Here is an 18,473-nt window from a genome sequence, read left to right as displayed (position 1 = left end):
CTGTCTAATGAGTGCTTAAAACAAGTTTCAGATGTTAATTTGTGGACAATTCAGGTGTTAAGAGCTCCAAGAGCTGCCCCAAATTACTGTGCAACAAGACCCTTGGCCTAACTTACAATTGAAAAAAAATCAGCCCTTCATTCCATACACTGGAGTCCCAAAACTTGTGGACATACTTCATCTGGCCATAGAACATCACATGAAAACTTGTAGCAAAACAGTCATGAATCAAAGTTGCAGACTGAACATTTTGAGGTGGAGAGCAGATTTTAAAAGATATCAAAAAGGCAATAGAATTTAAAAACCATGCTGAAATTTGTCTACTCAATTTTTGGTGGAATGTTCAAAAAATGTGAAATGCTTTTGCAAAGTATTTTTCTTTCACTGAAACATAAATTTGTATTTTGATCAAAGATAGATGAACATTTAAGTCAATGGCCTTTTACCCTCTGTTAGTTTGTACCTTTTGAAAAATACTCTTACCAGCAATATTTTGCATTGCTAGCATTGTCTAGCATCTCGGCTCCAGCAATGGATGTAATGATCAATAAGCAATGACAGGATGATCCATGTGTTGAACCTTTCTATAAAACTCTCTTCAGAAATTTCCCCTATGCTACCATAGTGGCATGCACTTTTACTCCTGAACATTCACCCATACAAAAGACACAATTTCTTCTGGTTTCTTAAGTAGGTACTAGTACCTGCAGTTTGCTTAACCATTTACAATCTGACGAAACCCAGTGGGTGTGCATTATACTTTCATCATTTCTTATAAACACTGTAACTCCATCTTGTTTATTCAGAAATTTTTAGCTACATGAAATTTGAAACCAAACCTATTCCAGTGACAAATAGCCAGCCAGCAATCTGAGGTAGTCCCAAATAGGAAACAAACAGGAGCTGACAGAGTGAATCACACACTAAATTTATCCAGAAATAGTCTTCTATCCCATTTTCAATTGAAAATCTTAAAACCACACATTTGGGGTATGATATACCAGAATTTTAGATGCAATTTACTATTACTGCTACTGTTTAATTCTCATAGATGCTGAAAACCTCTAGTTCTCACTAATTTCAATGGGCAAAAGGCGCCTCTGAGAAACAGGCCCTATTTTACCAACACAGCTGTAATAGGTGTTAATCTGAAACTCATAACTTCCTGACTTCTGTTTTGTTTTTGACACAAGCCACTGCCATCCCTCTAATGCAGTGATTTTCAACCTTTTTAAGTACGAGATAACTTTTTGAATTAAAGGGCAACCCAGGATCTACTGTGCACCCCCCACCCCTACTCAGCAGGTCAGTTTTTGGGGGCTGGAAGGGACAGGGAGGGGGAAAATCGGGGCCGCTGTAGTGAGGAAGGGAATGAAGCAGAGGCAGGGGAGAGTGGGGCCCTGGCTGGACTGGGTGTTGGGAGGATTGCAGCTCCAGTGGCTCGTCCAGGCACACAGGGAGGTTCCCGCCACTGCATGCACCTGGGTAGAGGCCCAAGGGGCATGTGCTCCCCGAATCTGTGTGGGGTGGAGGTGGCTGCCATTGTGCACTGGACTCTGTGCCCCTAGCTCCACCGCAGCTGCTCTGGGAGCAGTGCAACGCCACATGCATCCTGCCACTGGGCAGACAGCTCGGCCAAAGGTGGGACGCATGTGGCATTGTGCTGCTCCTGGAGCAGATGCAGCTCTGTATTTCAGCCTGGGGGAGCTGAGAGCTCAGCTCTCCCACACTGAGAATGACTGTCAGAGGCTTCACGATCATCCAGTCCATCATGATCGGCTGGTTGGTGACTAGTGCTCTAATGCCAAACTATAAGTTACATACGTTTTTGTCAAACCAAAACTTAGTGTCTACTAGGGGTGCACTGCTAGAGATTTTTGGAGCTGATACTGAGAGTCGATATTTAAGGAGCCATATCAGCCGATACTGATCTGATTTCCAACACAGCTGCCTCCAGCTGGTAAGTCTGTTGTGGGGGAAGGGGTGTGGGAGGACAGATCAATGCCCCCACAGGGCAGGCACTGCCCAGGCAGGGCATTGAGGAGACGGCCGGAGCCATGGCTTATAGGGGAAGGGGTGGCTCCTGCCACTGCTCACACCCCAGGAAGGCACGGGTGGAGGGGGAGTGTGCCCCTTGAACTGCATGGGTCAGAGCAGGCTGCAGCCGGGGCTGTGCAGGGCTCTTCTAGGTAGGGCCTGGCCTCAGAGTGGGCTCTGGCAACATTGGGAGAAGGCTGCATCCACCCCAAATTTCACGACTGCTCTGCTCCCAACACCACTGCCACCAGTTGCCTGGCAGAGTCACAGCTCTTCCTGGCCTGCGGGTGGGGGCCATGACTGTGGCGGGTGGTGCTGGTGCTGGGAGTGGAGTGGTGGAGAAATTTGAGGCATATGCAGCCTCCTCCCAGTACCATCAGTACCCACTCTGAGCCCAGGCCTGCTGAGAAGAGTCCCTTAGAGCCCTGGCTGCTGCCCACCACAATTTTGGGGCTACACACCCCCCTCCCATGCCTTCCTGGGGTACAAGCAGTGGTGGGTGCAAGCAGTGGTAGGAGCTATTCCTCCCCCGACAAGGCATAGCTCTGGCTCCCTGTCCTGCCTAGGCAGCATCTGCCCCTGCCCTCACCGCAGGGGGCATTATTCTGCCCCCACCACAGCCCTTCTCTCCCCACTCCCCTTCCACCACACCAGGCTTACCAGCTTGAGACAGCTTTCCATGCTGCCAAGCTGTTCTCCTCACTGCCTGAGTGCTGCGCTGCAGCTGGTAAGACAGCTCCACACTTTAGGATTCGAAGCTGCAAACAGCAGGCTACTTGTGTAGATTCACTGGTACTCCTAGATCTGACATTTATTCATTTTATTGCAATTCTGCAATTATGCACTCAGCAATTGCTCACACTCAACCTTGAAAGCATGTGTAAGGGAGAGAATAATGTAGGCTTGGAAACCAAGGTTATCCTTTATACCATTTATAAAATAGACTATGGAATTGCTCATCTATTTGGACAGCCAAGAGAGCTTAACATCTTATTCAAAGGATCCCATTCCTAAAATTTAGCTTTCACTTCCCAGGTGGATTCACTAGTGGGGATCTAGAATTTGGAATTGCAGTAGCTGAACCAAGCAGTACCTCATCTAGTCTAGGTGCAGCTGTACTTCAGAACATATTTCCATACTTCTACATCAGACAGGCTCCTGAGCTGGACATAGTCTCCCTTCTTATTGAGCTAATGAGCACCATGGCTACAGGAGATATAGTGCATTTGGGAAACCCACAGAGAACCCACAGACAGTGCACTTGGGGTTCCCCAGGAGGACTTTGTCTCCAAACATTTAACTACAATTTTGAACTTACAACTATAGTAAACTTCCCACATTTAAAGTTTCAGTTTCTGTTTGGATTTTTCAAAAACTTGTTGGTGTTTTCTGAAAAGGACAGCCATATATTGTGGGAATTTGTTTTGTTTGTTTGTTCAAGACCCTATTTTCTGTCAATGGAAAATTTTTGATTGGCCCTAGCAAAAAAGATGAGAGAAGCATGTTTTTAACTTAGTCCATTATAGTTTTCTTCTACCTGTCTTTTCTTAGTTTTTTTTGCTTAATAGTTGCTGGCTTTCAAACTAAACTGGTTTTAAACCTACAACGTTACTGATTTGTTGAAGGTCAATTGTATTGCTACTCAATTTATTTTAAAGCAAATATTTTTCCAGAGAGTTTTATCACGAATTCCTGAGTTGATTTTGCTTTCCTTACTCTTGGTTTCACGCCATGCTCCCTTTTATTCCTTGTGATCCCACATTTTGCATGTGTTTTTTATTTATTATCATTATTATTCACAGTGCATGAAATGTATAAACTAAGCTGCCATAAAAAAGTTTCAGGTATGAAGTAAGAGGGTAATCCCTTATTTATATTGGTGAAGCACAAGTAAACCAGGGTTGTCTACACAACACAATGCATAAGTCCACTAGCTCATTTAGAGCTTGGGCAGGTACAGAACAGTTAGTATGGCACTCTGCCCAGGCTAATTTACCCTACTCAGATCTAACCTAGCTATAGTACTTTCAGTACCCAAGTAAGTTTATATAGAGCTAACTTGGGTATCCATTCCAACTGTATTGTGCAGTATACAAGTAACCTTAGTAACTCAGCTGAACTCAGCATGTCTACTCATACAATAGTTATTCCTATGCATGAATATACACAAAAAATGAAAATCTGGGTCAGGTTGATTGTAAGAAAAACTTTAGGTACCACACTGGAAAGTTTCCTTCCTCTGTTTTCCCCTCCATCATCTTTCCTCTTTCAAACAACAGCTCTGAGATTTTTTTGATAAAACCCTCATTCAGCCTATCAGCATGGGCTGTATACCTATCTTTTTTCTGTCTTTTGACCTGCTCACCTTCCTTTTTCACAACCTGCCCTCTAACTTGGCTCTTTCTTCCTTGCCTGTCAGTATCCCATTGTTTCCAGCTACAGAGTATTTTCTTCCTCCCTTACTCCCATCTGGACTTCCCAAGCATACTGCTGGCTGCCAATGTCTGAAATTCCTCTTTTGGAACTTGTGGATATTCTACCATCTGACTTCCACAATCTTCAATCTCTAGCATGTGCAAGCAAATCATTTTCAAATAATTTAACATCGTCACATTGGGTCTTTCTTTTTTCTGGTATAATTAAAAAATAAATAAATAAAGCCAGAGAGAAATTCCTGCTAGTGCTTACTGCCTGTTCCAACCCATGGGGTATTAGAACTTTTCAATGAAAGGAACGGATTTATTTTTGCTTTGGGGTTTGCTTGTTTTGGGGATGGGGGTGTTTTTGTTTTGTTTTTTTAAACATGGGCAGCATGCCATTTCCTCTGAGCTTTGAAATTGCAGACTCCCAATCAGAACCGTTTCATCATGTGTGGTTAAAATTTGGCAAAGTTGTAAGCAACCAAAAACAAGGTCTTATAAGGGAAGCATTAAACAACCTTAAATACCAATAGCACTACCAAAACTTTCTATAATACCGTACTTCCTTGCATATCACATGCACCTTTCCCCAACAATCAGCCCTCCTAAACTGGCATGCATTCAACAGGGAATATGTTTTCTTTTCTAGAACAAAAGCAGGGTGGAATAAAGCAAACAGATACTGTAACTCATGGCTAGGGAAGATAGCTGGGGCTGCAAACAGCAGGGGCAGAGTCTACTGTTAACCCTCTCACAGCTCCTGGTAAGACAGAAGCTTTTAGCTCAAGAGCCACTGAGCTGGCTGAGGATGAGTGAGCGGTGCATTAGGTCTGTGTGAAGCTTTGGTAGGCCTACTGTGCATTCAGTCTGTAGTATCTTCATGAAGCTTGTGGTATAGAAACAACACTTTATTATTATTTACAGGAACTTATATAAAGAACTATTTACAGTAAAAAAGTAATAGTCTCGCTATGCTTTTGAAATGGTCTGGGGCCCAGCCTTGTTGCTGTCCTACCACATCAGGAAGTTCCTGTTCATCCAGACTGTCCCCTGGGATGTCACACTTCTTGGACACTCTGTGCTTCCAGAAGGACTTACTGTGTGTCATGCAGTTGACCATAACTCTGGAAAAATCTTTTTTTCCTACATTTTGTCTATAAAATATCATGTCTATGTATTGTATCATAAAATAAATCAAATTATTTTTGTAAAATGTCATCCATACAATAACTACTAAATATACTCAATTAGAACACATAAATAAGTAGCTAAAATGAATAAGAAGAAGGACCATCTACATCTACCTAAGCCTACCTTTGAAGCACTGTCTAAGTCTATCTCAACCATGCAGCTGGTCCAATAAATGATATCCTCCACAAACATATTTGCCTCTCTAAAGCTGAATAAACACTCAATTGGCCTTCTAGGATAAATACCTCTTTTTAAATGCAGTAATTTTTCATATCCCAGGCAAGGATAAAATTGAGCTGGGCCATTGTCTCCTGTATACTGGACCATATCTGCCAAAATACAAGGCATATCCACCTGATTAAGATAGATCAGAGCTGTCTAAAAGGCTGTATATGGACCTCAGGGAGCCAGCATGAGGCTTGTGGGCCCCAGTGGCTGCCAGGGGGGAAGTAGCAGAGGATGCTTGCCACTGATGTAGTGGCCAGGGGAGATCCCAGGTGTTTGCATGCTGATGGTGTAGCCAGTGCAAAGTGAAGTGGGGGACTGTGTACTGCTGGCATATCCCAACTAAACAAAATGCCAGCTTCCATGCAGCAATGTGCGATAGGGGGCTGTGCGCTGGCTGCATGCTGGTGTCAGATGTGGCCCCTGGCTGCAAACTAATTGGTCAGCCCTGATGTAGATGGTTCATCAAGGGAAAAGCATGTGTCTTCTCTAAGTGTATCATGGGAAATATAGTCCTCCGAGGACTTTTAAAACATTTTCCAAAAATTATTCTGGTCAGGAAATAAGTTAACATGGATTCCTTGTCACAAAAAAAGCTTTTGTTTTTAAGGTTGAGTTAAAAAAAAATTGCAAACTACTTCTATTTTTTCTCATCCTCAGAAGCCAGTTCCAATTGACCTTGGGAATCCCAGGAGTAAAAGGAACAGCAGCCAAAGAGGACATTTTAAATTGGGTATGATATACAAAATTGTTCAGGCAACAAAACCAAATTATTTTCAAAGCTGTAAATGAAGCACATAATAGAAATAATAAAAGTGAGAGAATCTGTTGTGTACCTATATTAGTGTCCTCATTTATGCATATGGCCTGTAAGATTGTTGGAAAATCCATAAAGAATTTTTCTGCTCTCTATTGCTCTCTGACATTCTACTATTTACTTGTTTAACATATATATCTTCTTTCCAATTTGTATTTCCATTTCCTCTGGGTAACAATGGTCTAATACAGTTGACTTCCCCTGTTCTTTACTGATGTACTTTGGAGCTAAAATGGAAATTAGCAAGAGGTGGAGGATCATTTTTTAAATTAGGTTGAGGACAAACTGTTGTTATTTAACGTATACAGGATTTTTTTTTTCTCAATACCCTTTAAAATTCTCAAATTGTATAATTCATAACTACTAGCTCCCCTTTAAAGTTCACCTTTGACCTATTCAACATAGTAAGAAACAAAAACATAATATGCTCTTGACCTTCATTTTTTTAACGCTTACAGCAAAAAGTATTACAGAAACATGCTAAAGATTCTGTAGTTAGGATTATGTTGTGTTCTGAAGCTCTGATTTAAAGAAAGGCTTAAATCTCTTTACAAACATGAAATATTATGTCTAATAACCAGATTATACAGTTTGGAATAGAAGAACAAATTTCAAAGCCTCCTCCTTTAATAATTCTAGCACCTTGAAATAACTCTGTTTTTAATTTGTTTCCTGGAACAGTACACACTTCAAATCAAATATAAAGCTTGAGGCAGCATAAATAACATCAACTCATTAAAAAGGGGAAAAAAGAAGTCTTCAAGAGAATTATAATGCTTTTTCATTGCCACTTTTTAGGGTATTGCTTTCAAAGCTGAGAACATCTGCAGCGAAGGAGAACAAGGCATGATTGCACATGGAAAAGGCATCCAGGTAAGGAAGCTGAGAAATGTTTTGTTGATTCAAGGATAAAGTAATTGGGTTTTTTCTAACTCAATATATCAAAGAGGTTCCATGTGTGATCTGTGCCCCATTTTGGCAGGCACTATACAAACAATAAGAATCAGATCTTGACTTGAAGAATGTATCATTTAAATAAATAAAGGATGGGAGGGAAACAGAGAAGTGAAGCAACTTGCCTGAGGTCACACAACTGGTCAGTAGTAGAATTAAAAATAGAAGACAGCTCCCCATTGCCCTATACTCTTAGCCATGCTGAGTAGGGCTGTGAGAAATAGCACCATTTTGTTTTGACTTTTGTTTCACCATTTTGAAGGGAGAGTGTTTCATTTAGTTTCATTTCAAAGCACTGTTTCATTTAATTTCATCAAAATTGTTTTGCTGTTTTGACGTGTTTCAACATTTCTCCCATATGCTATAATGGGGAATCACAAAAATGCCTATAACTTTGTCATTTTATTCCTGATTTGAATGAAAACAGCAGGGAGGTAGCCCCTGGTGAGGTCACAAAGCCTCTCAAGCTTCAAGGAGATAGGTGCAGGGGTTTCTGGGAAATTGCACCTCAAACTGTTCAGAGCAAAACTCATGTTAATTGTAAGTGTTAAGGTACAGGGTGGTGAAAACAGCAGGCTTTGTAGACCCTGCTGAGGCCACAAAGCCTGACAAGTTTCAAGGAGATAGGGGCAGGGGTTTCTGGGAAACTGCACCTCAAGGTGCTGGCAAGCAAAACTCCTGATGTGTGTGTCTTAAGGCGCACCCTCACTGGCACTGGGGCCTCTACATGACATGGTAGCATGTCCCAATGAGGCTGCCTCCCCCCCTACAGCCTCAACCCAGTCCATCACTTTAAATAACAACAGGTAAGCACAGTAGCACTAGCATCTTGGCAGCCAAACTGTCACAGAGACTTTTTTTTCCTTTCCTGCAGGAGCTTTTTCTCTGGCAGCTGCCAGAGAACTACATTAACTGAACAGTTGGAGAAATATAGCAAGCTTTCGGGTTTTAAAACCTTTTGTCAGGCTGAGCAAGCACCTACAGTTGGTGTGTGTGCATATGCTGTTCCTGGATGGAAGGGATAGTAAAGAAGTCAGAGGCTGGCATGCAGTGCAGGTGAGAAAGCCAGTCAGTGAAAATGAAAATGGAGGCATTAGGGGGTGAGGGACAGGCTGGGGTGGTGGGGAGGGAAGGGGAATGCAGCAGGTAAAACTGGAGAGGTACCTGAGGAGTCAGATGTCCGGCAGGTTGCAGTGTGTCAGAATTCCAATGTCTATATTGAGTCCGCGAGTTTCTGTTGATGAAGTGCAGTTCATAGGCTCATCTGTGAAAAGTGGTTTGTAAATTCAAACAAGCACTGAACTTCGCTAACCTCATCACCAGAAGCCAACTTCCTACAGCCCACTACACAGCAGGGGTGGGGTGGAGGCAGAGGGGGGGGCGCAATGCAGACATAGCTTGCTCTGGGCAGAAGGGGACAAGTTGCAGCAGAGCATAGCCCCTGCTCCCAGCACTGCCATGCCCACATCAGCGCTGGGAGCTGGGACTCTATGCTGCTGCCACTTGCCAGCCAGTGCAGGCAGGGGGTGGGGGGTGCAGGATATAGGCACAGTAGCACTGAGAGAGGAGGCTATGCCTTGCTGCCACTTGCCCCCTTCTGCCCAGAGCAAGCCATGCCTGCATCCTACCCACCTGAGCCCTAGCTGGGCAAGCGACAGCAGGGCACATCCCGTGGCCCACACCCCCAAATAACTTTCCTCCCTGGCCTCGGCTGGGCAGCTTGTCCCAGCCCCAATCCCTCCCTCCCCTGAGCCCCACTCCCCCAACCCCAACAGACTTGTCAGCTGCCTGTTTAGTCTATGGCCGAATCGCCGAATCTTTTTCCGAATCAATTTGGATGTTTCAAATCAATTCAGAGCTTTTAATTGGTGTCTCAATTTGATTTGATTTGGATTTGGATCGGGCTGAATCTCCTCCAAATCAAATTGGTTACTGAAGGTTCACACAGCCCTACCAGCCAGTTGCTCCCTGGCTCGCTCCCTTCCTCTTCAGTAATGACTAGGGGTAGGGATAGGGGCCCCATTACAGAGGCTAGTTGTGCGGAAGACCAGAGAGTAGGGGGAAAGTCTTACTAGAGATCCCAGCTGCTGCACAGTCTTCCCTCATTCTAGGGGCTGCTGCTACCAGACTGCATAGGCTCCCCAGGGCCCTGCTCTAAATTAGCACCCTGATTGCCCACCTCTTGTTACGCTACTGCCCATTTCCTAGAGAATCATTCAACTGCCCTAACCAGGGGACCATCCTGTCTTTTCCTGTTGTCCTCTCCTTCATTCACTACACACTTCTCAGCTTCTACCATAAATGAAATGGGGCTCCTATACATGAGAGTCTTCAGCTCCACCACAGAATTCTGAATAATCCCCAGAGCAGGTCTATACTGTGCACTGAATAAGGCTGGAACTCTGTAGTAAGCATTGGATGTGAGCATGTAACTAAGGGCTGGATCATAATATCTGTGAATAAGCAGGCCTAATTAATATTGTACACATCTTGTTAATTCTGCCATTTCCCAACATTTGAGTGCTTAATATTCAGATCTTAATACCTTTTTAAAATAGATACATGTGTGCATGTGAAGTCATTAATAAAATATACCCCTGCAAAATTACCATGGATTAAAACTCTTTATATGGAATCATTTAAACAATATTTTGTTTTTAATTTTTTTCTGTTTTCCAGTTTGTTCTTTTTAGTTTTTTTGTGCTCTGTCCCCTTTCAAGGTTGAATTTAATAATGCAACATTTTAGCTTAAAGCATATTAACGTGTAGCAATGAAAACATTTACACACTACCATCATTATCCAGTGGAGTTGGATGTAAACTGAAGAAAATGGTGATCAAAGCAATCCAGGCAGAAGCACTGTTCTTCAAAGCATCCTTTGGCTGGACCTTTTCTCTCATGCTGGATCCCTCTGAAGTCTTTGAAACACACCTGAAATCTCTAATCATCAACTGTTCTGTACTCAACAACACTATTTTATCATGTAACTTCTTAATGAACTTCATATATAGGGCCATATACTGTTCTTTACTTAAAGTCCACTTCTTTACACATTTCCCTTCCTATCTACTAACTGCCCCCACCTTAGAAAGAAATTTAATTTATTTTTGCTATTTTTAGATTACTGCAGCAGTAGCAGCAACAGAAACAGTCTGGCAGCATTTTGTTACCTGTATCAACAGGGACGAAAATGAAATTTACTTCAACAATGGCAGTGTCTGAAAAGTAATAGAAAGCACACAAAGATTAAATGTATTTCCTATTTTAGAAGTTTAATTTCATTTTATTTATGGCCTTATGCCTCCACTTATGGGTAATTTTCAAAGTACCAGGACCTGAACCTTTCTCATTTGTAGTTAGCTTCCTTTAATCTTCGATAGAGTTTGATTGGTAAAAAGAAGAGTTAAAAAAACCCTGTTTAAAAATGAACAAGAGTTTAGCAGAACAAAATACCTAGTAATATAACCACAAACCTCCTTTAAAAGTAAATGTGCCACTTCCATCCAATCAGGTTGTAGTAATCCAGAGTATTGTGCTTGTCTTCACAAGCCCCGAATAATATACAATTTAAGGCACATTCATTATCACTGGAGAGTGAAGAAATTAAAAATGAGTGGCAGCATGACTTGTATCAGAGTCGTGACAGCAATACCACAGACAATTTCATTAAGAACAAGGAATAAATTAAGACTAAAGTTCATAAAAGCAAAGAAATTTGGCTCAAGCTTAAAGAGTGCCAGACTGGATACTTCCTGCAATGCTTAAATACTCCTCATTCCCTTGATGCCTGCTGTCATTATTGGTGTACAGATGGTGAAATCATGCACTGTTCACATTTACTGTAATCATAAGGGGACACGTTAAGGAAACAGCATTAATCTGAGTTTATTGCACTATTTTATTTATTTGCACTATATATTTTTTCTTCACAAAAAGTAAATGAGGTGAATCTGTACTTGGAGTATTAAAAATGTGTCTGACAGTGGGTAATAATGGATAGTACATAATGGCTGCTGCAAGGACCTCATGTAACAAGGTGATTACAATTACAAACTTTAAAAAATGTGTAATTTATTCCACAATCTATAATGCCCTCCACTGAGTCATTCCAGTCACCGTGTAACTAAGTTATTATGGAGTTATTAGATAGGTGATCTTTCTTTGATAACCTGAAATGACTCTTTTGGCTACTTGCATTTACTACAAGTTCACATACCAAAAATCTCTTTGGTGAGTCATTGATTTGATAGATGCTAATTACTCCAGAAGAGACTTTATGGTCTAATGTGTCAACAGAAGTCCAGTACCTTTTTATTAATGATCTGGAAGAATGAGCAAACAGTGTATCAATAAAACCTGTAGATGATTAAAAAATGGCAAAATCACAAAAACATCAGTAGGGGGACAAGAACATAGACAAGCAAGACTAGACTAGTGAGCAGTAGGAAAGGGAGTAAAATAAGATTTTACTGGAAGAAACAAGTGAGAAAATTGACTTAGGGGAAAATATAAAAGAGTAAAATTTGCACAAAATAATTTAAATGGATGACTAATAGGGGAAACACAGATGTCTTTAAGGAACAAAGAAAAAATGGAGACCCACCTCTTGGATAATTTAAATTAGGCTATTCACACCCAAGTTTTTTTTTAAAACAGGCATCCAAATGTAGGCTCTAAAATTCATACTTTGTCTTGAAATATTTTTGAAGTATTTAGCACCCTAGCAAATACTATTTGATACTTAAAAATGGACAGGGAAATCTCTTTTTAGTTACTCATTTTTAAAAGCCTCTTCATGATCCTATGCTATGGGCTATCATTACTATTCAATGCATTGCCTCATTCTCGTCAGTTGCTTCTGTTTTGTTTATGTCCCAGTTTGGTCCTTCAGCTCTTTCTTCTCCTTCCTATTCCTCAGTTTCAGTTCCTGGAGACTGATAAGCTGTTAATTGCAAAGTATTACCCTACACTTCAATTCAATGATGTTCTTTTTATTTTTCCACTAACTGCTGACAAACACTTTGATCCAAATTAAACCTTTACATATTTTTTCACAGTTTTTTGCTTGTTATTTGCACATATTGAATGAAGTTTCTTTGTTCAGACCTTGTTCATAATAATTTCTGATAATTTGTACTGGATGCTGTCCATTTATGGAGGGGAGGAGGGAAGATTTAATAAAAAGCATTTAAATAACCCCACAATGAAACATGTAAAAACAGGAGTCTTGCCTATCAGTCTTCCTCTTCTAAAAATACGAACTTCATCTCATCCTTATTTTCCAAATTTGAAATAAAACGCATATGCATCCAGTCTGTTATTTTAAACCAGTACAGCATATACACCAAGGAATAAGAATTAAGAGGGAGGCATGACTGTGGTAGAAAGTAGGGAGAGTATCGATGCATGCATTTAAACATTTTTTTGTTGGCATCTCAAACACAAACTTCTCCTTTTCAGTAGCTGTTCCATATTTAGTGTATATCTACTCTGAAACACCATTAATAGGAGTCTGTGAGTGATGTAAAAGGATACTCCATACTTGTCTGATGTTTTTTAACCATTGTCTACTTCTGGTTTACAAGCAGTCCTCAACTTACAATGTTTCAAGTTACAATGTTTTGCACTTACATCGTTTATAAATTGACACCCTGTTTCAACTTTATGATGTCAGTTTCGATTTTACAACGCTTAATCCGATGTAACGCCATGCTAGTGAGCAAGTTCTCTGTGTCATCCATCTCCCTGGAGAACATCTGTCCAAACTTCCTTAGACACTTTCTTTAAGAAAGCAGACAAGACTCCAGAAAAACCTGCAGCCAAGACTCCAGAGAAGACTCCAGCCAAGAACCCTTCAGAAAGTCTAACCAAGAGCCCTTCAGTATGTCCAGCAAAGTCACATCAAATAAGTCATTCCAAATTACTATTTTTGCTATTTATAATATAAATACATTATTGTAGCTATATTACTCATCTATAATTGATTGAGTACAAAATTCTGGGGTATTTTTGGTGAAAATAGGGTATCGGGCTTTGGTTCAGGAACCAATCCCCATTTAAATCATTGTCTCATGAGAAAATTGGTTTCAAGTAACAACGTTTCAACTTAAGACACGGTTTTCAGGAACCAATTGTGTCGTAAGTCTGAGGACTGCTTGTATTTGGTGAGAGAATAGAAATGACCTGTTTATCAAATCTCCCATTTGAGTTTCAAGTAGGCAAGTTAAATTTTAAGTTGCTCTTCTGGGTTTCCTTGATAAATTGTATGGTATTGTACATAATTGATCATACACAGTGGACACATGTACACATGCCCCTTACTGTGCATTTGGTACTGTGCAGTTACAGCAAGTACTAAATGACTGTGCAGTATCTGCCAGTACTGTGCAGTGCCAGTGGTGCACGGTTAATTTTAGACACTACATCACCATAGCGATGAGCTACAGTGACGTAGCTCATTTTACAGTGATGTAGCATCGGAGTCAAATTTTATGCCCACTGATGCTACGTCACTGTAGCAATGAGCTACAGTGGAATAGCTCATTGCTATAGTGATGTAGCATGTGGTGTAGATGCACCCAGTAAGTAGCATCAGTTGCCCTGAGCTGGTGGTGTATTACAGACAGCATTCTGAACCTTTTGTTGAGACAAGAATTAAAGTCTTTCCAATTTTATCCTGGCTTTTCAGATGTTCTGTTGTCACTGGAGAAAAATCGAAAGCAAGATGTGATTCTGTTTTATTTCTCAGTCAGCCCTTAAACAGTACAACCTCATTATAACAAATGTCTGTGGGATCAGGAGAAAGCTCAAAGGAGGGTGCTGGTTATAGTATAGGTTAGTTAATCTACCTCATCATCATAAAAATAAAAAAGATATTCCTGCTGATAAAAGTTTGGGGCTGTTATAAACAGAGATTATGTTGATGCTATATAGCATGGAAGTTCAGTCCTTGGAATAAGCTATGCAGAGTACATACAGTAAACAAATTCTACTGTACTTATAGTGAGTTAAGATAATATTCCCACCCTAGCCCAACTTCAATACTTGACAGAGGTATTCACTACATTCACCATCCCTACATTCAAAATTAGACCCATTTTAGAATGTGAAGAGCTGAGTGTGCTAACAATGCCCAGTTCAGATGTGCTGCAAGTCAGAAGATTGGTAGCTGCTCACATCATCTCCCTTTATACAAATGAAAATGTATATACACACACACAGATGGACACAAAGCACACAATATAGCCTAATCTGTAAAAATACTGTTTTAGAAAATTGTGATATTTTGAACTACAGGAAAGAAATTAACTTCTTAAGCATCTATTGCCTGCATTTCCCCACTCGTAACTGAAAACATCTACAACAATTTTCAGCCCATAGTACAATTTTAAGAATGGACTGGAACCCCTTAAAATGGGGATTTTGAATGGCAATGAGAAGTGCAAAGAAGGGATAGGGAGGAAGTGATAGTGGGGATTAGATAATTAAGCACAGGAACCAGAGCATTGAGAAGTACGCTGGCACAGAAGGACCTTTCTTACAATGGAATTCAAATGTACTTGTTCCACAATAATGGAATGCTGGCAATAAATCCTTTACAGCAGAAACTCTAAATCAAAAGAGATAATGCTATTTATGTTAACGTAGACAAAGCCACATTGTTTATACCTTCCTGCATTCTTATATAATGGCATCCTATCTACTTTGAGGGGGTAACTAAAAACTACACTACATTCCCTACTTGTACTTGAGCAGATCAAAAGGCACTCTGTGGAACCTTGCAAACCCCTTCACTTTGCAACTAACATAAAACATTGTCATTTATATAACCCCAAGGACTGGTGTTTTCAATAAAATAAGTTTTGTTCTGTATTGTTTATGGCCTGAGTCTTTCTTTTATTTAATCTCATGAGCAGCAGCTGAGAAAAAAAAAGAGGTCAATGAAGCCCCTTAATTACAGCAGCCAGAACTGCGGCACTTTAACACTCCCAAAATAGCAGAGCTTACATAAAAACATTAGCAGCATGAAATTACAGAATATTGGAAAGAGCCAGTATGACAAAAATTCAGTAAAAGTAAACAAAAGTGCATTTGGACAGCTGTACACATGCAAATGCCATGTTACACTTCAGGAAATTAACAACAGAAATAATCCAAAGTCTTACAAGAGATGCTGAAAAGTGAAAATGTCGAACCAAACAACTTTTTTAAAGCACAAGTTATTATTGTTTAACTATGAGTTGCCAGGTGGAGTTGTTCACCCCCTTGTGGAAACCTTAAGTAGTACAATTTGCTGCCAGCTCCCACCCCAATACAGGTACTCCTCACTTAACGACCTACCTGTTTAATGACTGTGCGGACTTACGACCAGCTCTCTGAGCAGTTGGTATTGTACGAAACGTATTGTGGAAACGGCAGCGCGGCGTCTCAAGCCAAGGCACGCAGTATCAAGGGGCGGCTCCTCGCTTATCGACCAATTCGCTTAACGACCTAGTCTCAGGAACGGAACTCGGTCGTTAAGTGAGGAGTGCCTGTAGTGAAAGGCTGACAGATAAATAAAAAAAAATTATCTAAATCACTGATCCTTAAGCTCCAGCCTATGGGTCTGATTTGGCTAACACACACTATGGGTCTTGCAGGTCAGGAAATTTGGCAGTGGGAGAGTGGTGGCAGCATTAATGGCTGCTTGCTTGCTGCCAAATTTACAAATGCATAGGATTGGAAGCCCTGTGAACAAGATGTTGGGGTCCTTCATGCTGGATAATATCCCTATGTGGGAAGACTGTCATGCAGGGTTGCTTCATCGCTGGATCTGGACACGCAGGGTTGGGTAGGCATGTGGCATGATCCAACACATTGGATTGCACCTGTGGATCAACCCCACACTGGATCCAGCCTGCATACTGACCCCATGCCACTCATCTGGCCTGCAAGGGCAGACAGGTTGAGCACTACTGATCTAACCAGCTCCTTAAAAGTTTCAAAGCCATCTGCTTCAGTGCCACAAATTATTTTCTATTCTTCAAATTCTTTAAGCAAGTTAGTCACTTCCATTTGAAAATGGATCAAGTAAACTTCATCACATCAGTCCGATGAAATGATGAAGAAACTAGCAAGTGCAGTTATTAAAACAAGTGTGCATGTCAATATGGATTTGATAATACCTTTGAATCAGAAGTGATTGATTGGCTCACAAGCTGTGATTAAAGAACAGAAGTAGTTTCAGCCTGACTAGTAGGGGAATTTGATTCTGATTCAGCCCAAATCAGGGACAGTGTTTCGATTAATTGATTTGTATCACTGTCCCAATTTGATTTGGCCAAATCCAAATCTGAAGATTCGATGCCGATTTAGAGAATCAAAGGTTCAGCCATAGACCCAGCTTTTAATGTTTTTTATACATACCTCGAGGTACCAGGCGCGGCTCATGAACACTATGATGGTGGGGCAGATGGAGAGTCCCACAGGAGTGGGGGCAGGGGGGCCCGCATGCTTGGTGGCAGACCTGGAAGTGGACTGGAAGTACTTCCAGTCTACTTACGGGTCTGGTGCTGAGAGGCACCCCCGCACCTCCCTGGCTCGGCAATTGGCTGTGGGGGGACCCCAGGTGCCCCCTCTCAGACCCAGAAGGCACCAGTTGCTGAGCCAGGAGGGCACAGGGGGGCCCCCCATTGTGCACTCCCTGGTGGACCTGGAAGAAGACTGGAAGTGCTTCTGGTCCACTTCTGGGTCTGCTGCCAAACATGCTGGGAACCCCTCCACACTCCTGTGGGACTTTCCATCCACCCCACCATCTCAGCATTCACAAGCCACCTGGTACCTTGAGGTATGTAGAAAACCATTTAAAGCTGAGTCTATGTCTGAATCGTCGAATCATTCTGAATCTCTCTGAATCCATTTGAAAGGTTCCAATTCGATTCAGAGACATTAAAGGGTCTCCCGATTTGATTCAATTCAGATTCAGAGATTCGGCTACCGAATCGAATCAGTGACTGAAGCTTCATGCAGCCCTACTGACTAGCACTTGAGAAAATCCTGGTGCTGAAATGGGTTAAGAGTTAATGGGTACTGTGCTGCTGAAGGTGTTATTTTTCTAAAAGACAAAGTGGATCCACTGAATACTTGCGGTAATTAAAAACTAGTTGTCACTTAGCTGAATAATGAGAGCATTAACAATGGTATTTTGTTCAAATTCCCATTTAGATGACCATTTTGCTCAACTAAAAGTCCTGCAGTTTCAATGGGTTGTGTCATACTTCAACTGCTGTACTAAACTAATTAAGTGTTTCAGTGTTTCTGTTCTATTCTAGCCATTAATATGGTACTTATGGAAAGTTTGTAGAATACATTGGCATATCTTTTAGGAGGAAACATATGATTATTATCTAAAAAGTAAAACTTTTCAAAATTCTACTTGAAAATGTATTTGCTTGCTTCAGCAAATACTTTACCACTGAATTAGCAAAAAGAAAACAAAATGAAATACAAAAGGAGTTCTAAATAACCTATTCAAACTACTGCTTGGGTTGTTAACCTTTCAGGAGGTAAATTGTATTACGGCCCCTGTAGCTTAATAGAACAAACCTTTCTTTCTGAAAAAGGCACATTTTATGAACTGTATTCCATTTCTAAACCAAAAACCTATTGTATGCATGTCACTGCTATGGCACTAAATCAAGCAAGCAAGAGGTACATTCAAAAATACTACAGGCCCTAGGCTGTTTTATGTTATATGACTATTTGTCACAATACAACATTCTCAGCAGGCATCAGAACAAAAGAAAATGAATGACCCAGAATTAACAATGTCACAAGTAGAGGCAGCACA

The 18,473-nt window shown here is 41.0% G+C and overlaps 1 long non-coding RNA gene across 2 annotated transcripts in view; it reads right to left on the bottom strand.

Annotated features, from left to right (window-relative positions):
- The window catches only part of LOC109282876 (uncharacterized), a 34,522-nt gene extending 17,603 nt beyond the window's left edge, over nucleotides 1-16,919 (bottom strand). The window contains exons 1-2 of one of the 2 annotated variants that reach the window (XR_002089909.2): nucleotides 10,437-16,919; nucleotides 8,809-8,908 (exon numbers count right to left, since the gene is read on the bottom strand). This is a non-coding gene — a long non-coding RNA (uncharacterized LOC109282876). The remainder of the gene's footprint in view (nucleotides 1-8,808; nucleotides 8,909-10,436) is intronic. The other variant, XR_009459115.1, reaches the window with a different exon arrangement.
- Between the last annotated feature and the right edge of the window lie 1,554 nt (nucleotides 16,920-18,473).

This window comes from Alligator mississippiensis, chromosome 1, assembly GCF_030867095.1.
Source record: "Alligator mississippiensis isolate rAllMis1 chromosome 1, rAllMis1, whole genome shotgun sequence".
NCBI lineage: Eukaryota > Metazoa > Chordata > Crocodylia > Alligatoridae > Alligator > Alligator mississippiensis.
The sequence above is the reverse complement of the archived record's forward strand: the minus strand, read 5'-3'. Positions and strand labels throughout refer to the sequence as shown.